A 5,002-nucleotide genomic window follows, 5' to 3' on the forward strand; every position below is an offset into this window, starting at 1 on the left:
GTTCATCTGTTGTTTGCTTGTATCAAAAGACTCTTTGAAATGGAAGGGGAATGATAATCCTGTAGATGTGAAGATATATGTGGTGGTGGTGGTTAGTGTTTAACGTCCCGTCGACAACGAGGTCATTAGAGACGAAGCGCAAGCTCGGGTTAAGGAAGGATTGGGAAGGAAATCGGCCGTGCCCTTTCAAAGGAACCATCCTGGCATTTGCCTGAAACGATTTAGGGAAATCATGGAAAACCTAAATCAGGATGGCTGGAGACGGGATTGAACCGTCGTCCTCCCGAATGCGAGTCCAGTGTGCTAACCACTGCGCCACCTCGCCCAGTATGTGAAGAAAGAGGATGTGTTCGATGAGATTTCGGGATTGCAGCCGGATCACGTTGACTTCTTGCCACGATATTTCGGCTGGCAATCGTCCAGCCATCTTCAGGTGAGTGTGCGTCACTGGAGACTGCAAGTTCCGGGAGTCAGCTTTATAGCAAAAAATTGGCGCGAAAACGCATGCGCATTGGCCACCGTCACAGGAGCGTCCTCTGTCGAAGTCCGCGCCCTCTGGAGCTACTGTTCTATCTTTGGAGCGCAGGCACATGCGTAAAGGTGAAAACTACATGTCCGCCCTCTGTCGGAATGCGCGCCCGCGACGCTAAAAACAGACGTCAGATGTCGCTAGACGTGTCATTTAGAATAAACCGTCTTCTCTCAGAGGAAATTAGAGAGATCACCGGGTCCCATGCCTTGTCCAGTTGAAAACCGCCGTCACGATTTATAAGATTTTGCGCTAGGCGTATCTCCACAGATTCTTTAATAACGGAATCCCAAAAAGTTTTCGCTGGGGCCAAGATTTTCGTGGCCGAAAATTCCATAGCGTGTCCTGTGGTAATACAATGCTCAGCTACGGCCGACTTACTGGGCTGCAAAAGGCGAGTGTGGCGTTCGTGTTCAACGCACCTTTCATGTACTGTGCGCGTCGTCTGACCGATGTAAGCTTTGCCACACTGGCAAGGAATTTTATAGATTCCGGCCTTCCGCAGACCCAGATCGTCCTTTACCGAACCGAGAAGGGCACTAATCTTCGCCGGTGGCCGGAAGATTACTTTTACTTGATGTTTCCTTAGGATCCTGCCTATTTTAGATGAAAGGTTGCCGGCGTATGGAAGGAACGCCCTGGACCTGAAAAGCTCCTTATCTTCTTGATGTGAGTGGTCACGTTTCTTCCTTTTTAGCGCTGCTCTAATCTGATGTGGAGAGTAACCATTACCTCTGAACACCGACTCTAAATGTTCCAGCTCCTTTGTAAGGCTGTCTCCATCAGAAACAACATGAGCCCGGTGCACCAACGTTCTAAGGACACCAGTAGTTTGTGAAGGATGATGACAACTCGACGCTTGCAGGTAGAGGTCCGTATGTGTGGGCTTACGGTAGACAGAATGCCCTAATGACCCGTCCACTCTCTTGGTAACCAAGACGTCCAAAAACGGCAAGCAACCATCCTTCTCTATTTCCATCGTGAACTGGATGTTATTGTGGATTGCATTCAGATGCTGCAAGAACCGTGACAGTTCTTCTTCACCATGGGGCCACACTACAAAAGTGTCATCTACGTACCGCCAGAATACACTCGGTTTAAGTTCTGCCGAATCTAGTGCCCTTTCCTCAAAGTCTTCCATAAAAAAGTTTGCTACCAAAGGCGAGAGAGGACTTCCCATGGCAACACCGTCAGTCTGCTCAAAATACTCGTTATTAAATAAAAAGTAGGTTGAGGAAAGGACGTGATGGAAAAGTGCTGTTATGTCGGCCGTGAACTTATTGCTGATGAGAGACAAAGAGTCCATAAGAGGAACCTTAGTGAAAAGTGAGATGACGTCGAAGCTGACTAGTAAGTCAGTTTCACTGAGCCGAAGTGACTTTAGTCTACTAATAAAGTCAGCCGAATTGCGAACATGATGCGCACACTTCCCCACAAAAGGTCTCAGTAGAGAGGCGAGATGTGTCGCCAAATCATACGTGGGGGCGTCGATATTACTGACGATCGGCCGTAAAGGAACCTCTTTCTTATGGATCTTCGGAAGACCGTATAACCTGGGTGGCACAGAACTGTGAGGTCTTAGTCTTTTCGCCACTTCTTGCGGAATAGAAGAAGAATTCAGCAGTGCTGATGTTTTCCTTTCCACTTTCGCTGTGGGGTCTTTGCCAATCTTCCGATACATTGGTTCATTCAGCAAGTTGTAAATCTTCTGATTATAGACCTCACGTGGCAAAAGCACTGTAGCGTTTCCCTTATCCGCTGGTAAGATCACTGTATGAGGATCTTCTCGTAGCTTTCGTAATGCGGCCCTTTCCATGGCAGAAATGTTGCTCTTCTGACGTGGAGCTTTCGTGAGTGCACGGCAGGTTTCACGTCTAATTTCTTCTGCAGCATCACTAGGAAGAGGTCTTACAGCTTCCTCAACAGCACTAATAAAATCAGTTAAAGGCAGGGTCCTCGGCGTAGGAGCGAAGTTCAGGCCTTTCCCAAGCACAGACAGTGTTACGTTGTCCAAAACTTTATCCGTTAAATTGACCACGGAGCGTCGTAAAGCATCTTCTTGCGGTAACGTTGCTGACAGCCGGGTGAACTTCGAAACCTGTCTTGATGTAGATTCTTTATGAACCCAGTCCGATTTAGCCCAGGTCACGCCATCGACCCATGCCCAGGAAAGTGATGGCAGGCTGGATGCAATCTCCATATGCAGATGAAACAGCTGTTTCGATATGGCGTCCAGTTCACGCCGAGTAAACCGGATCCTCTCCTTCACTAATGCCAAGCTCGCCTTTCGTGTAATGAATTTTGCAGCGGCGGTCTGGATAAAATGCCTCACTCTGGCAAACTTCGGTATAAGGCCATTGTCCCGACACTTCAGTAAAAAACACAGAGAACTTAACAGTCTCGCTCGCTTATTGCGTAGCTTGTCCAACCTCTGGATTTGTAATGCCATCGCCTCCCCGAAGAGGTATCTGATGTGATTCTAGAAGTTTTCCCGGCGTACTGAGTATTCGATGAGATTTCGGGATTGCCAGAGTGAGGCATTTTATCCAGACCGCCGCTGCAAAATTCATTACACGAAAGGCGAGCTTGGCATTAGTGAAGGAGAGGATCCGGTTTACTCGGCGTGAACTGGACGCCATATCGAAACAGCTGTTTCATCTGCATATGGAGATTGCATCCAGCCTGCCATCACTTTCCTGGGCATGGGTCGATGGCGTGACCTGGGCTAAATCGGACTGGGTTCATAAAGAATCTACATCAAGACAGGTTTCGAAGTTCACCCGGCTGTCAGCAACGTTACCGCAAGAAGATGCTTTACGACGCTCCGTGGTCAATTTAACGGATAAAGTTTTGGACAACGTAACACTGTCTGTGCTTGGGAAAGGCCTGAACTTCGCTCCTACGCCGAGGACCCTGCCTTTAACTGATTTTATTAGTGCTGTTGAGGAAGCTGTAAGACCTCTTCCTAGTGATGCTGCAGAAGAAATTAGACGTGAAACCTGCCGTGCACTCACGAAAGCTCCACGTCAGAAGAGCAACATTTCTGCCATGGGAAGGGCCGTATTACGAAAGCTACGAGAAGATCCTCATACAGTGATCTTACTAGCGGATAAGGGAAACGCTACAGTGCTTTTGCCACGTGAGGTCTATAATCAGAAGATTTACAACTTGCTGAATGAACCAATGTATCGGAAGATTGGCAAAGACCCCACAGCGAAAGTGGAAAGGAAAACATCAGCACTGCTGAATTCTTCTTCTATTCCGCAAGAAGTGGCGAAAAGACTAAGACCTCACAGTTCTGTGCCACCCAGGTTATACGGTCTTCCGAAGATCCATAAGAAAGAGGTTCCTTTACGGCCGATCGTCAGTAATATCGACGCCCCCACGTATGATTTGGCGACACATCTCGCCTCTCTACTGAGACCTTTTGTGGGGAAGTGTGCGCATCATGTTCGCAATTCGGCTGACTTTATTAGTAGACTAAAGTCACTTCGGCTCAGTGAAACTGACTTACTAGTCAGCTTCGACGTCATCTCACTTTTCACTAAGGTTCCTCTTATGGACTCTTTGTCTCTCATCAGCAATAAGTTCACGGCCGACATAACAGCACTTTTCCATCACGTCCTTTCCTCAACCTACTTTTTATTTAATAACGAGTATTTTGAGCAGACTGACGGTGTTGCCATGGGAAGTCCTCTCTCGCCTTTGGTAGCAAACTTTTTTATGGAAGACTTTGAGGAAAGGGCACTAGATTCGGCAGAACTTAAACCGAGTGTATTCTGGCGGTACGTAGATGACACTTTTGTAGTGTGGCCCCATGGTGAAGAAGAACTGTCACGGTTCTTGCAGCATCTGAATGCAATCCACAATAACATCCAGTTCACGATGGAAATAGAGAAGGATGGTTGCTTGCCGTTTTTGGACGTCTTGGTTACCAAGAGAGTGGACGGGTCATTAGGGCATTCTGTCTACCGTAAGCCCACACATACGGACCTCTACCTGCAAGCGTCGAGTTGTCATCATCCTTCACAAACTACTGGTGTCCTTAGAACGTTGGTGCACCGGGCTCATGTTGTTTCTGATGGAGACAGCCTTACAAAGGAGCTGGAACATTTAGAGTCGGTGTTCAGAGGTAATGGTTACTCTCCACATCAGATTAGAGCAGCGCTAAAAAGGAAGAAACGTGACCACTCACATCAAGAAGATAAGGAGCTTTTCAGGTCCAGGGCGTTCCTTCCATACGCCGGCAACCTTTCATCTAAAATAGGCAGGATCCTAAGGAAACATCAAGTAAAAGTAATCTTCCGGCCACCGGCGAAGATTAGTGCCCTTCTCGGTTCGGTAAAGGACGATCTGGGTCTGCGGAAGGCCGGAATCTATAAAATTCCTTGCCAGTGTGGCAAAGCTTACATCGGTCAGACGACGCGCACAGTACATGAAAGGTGCGTTGAACACGAACGCCACACTCGCCTT

The 5,002-nt window shown here is 47.9% G+C and overlaps 1 non-coding gene across 1 annotated transcript; it reads right to left on the reverse strand.

Annotated features, from left to right (window-relative positions):
- Positions 1-252: 252 nt before the first annotated feature.
- Positions 253-325, reverse strand: Trnaa-cgc (transfer RNA alanine (anticodon CGC)). Its single transcript has one exon. It is a non-coding gene; the product is annotated as a tRNA-Ala (tRNA).
- Positions 326-5,002: the final 4,677 nt, after the last annotated feature.

The sequence above is a fragment of the Schistocerca gregaria genome, chromosome X, assembly GCF_023897955.1.
Source record: "Schistocerca gregaria isolate iqSchGreg1 chromosome X, iqSchGreg1.2, whole genome shotgun sequence".
Taxonomy (NCBI): Eukaryota; Metazoa; Arthropoda; class Insecta; order Orthoptera; family Acrididae; genus Schistocerca; species Schistocerca gregaria.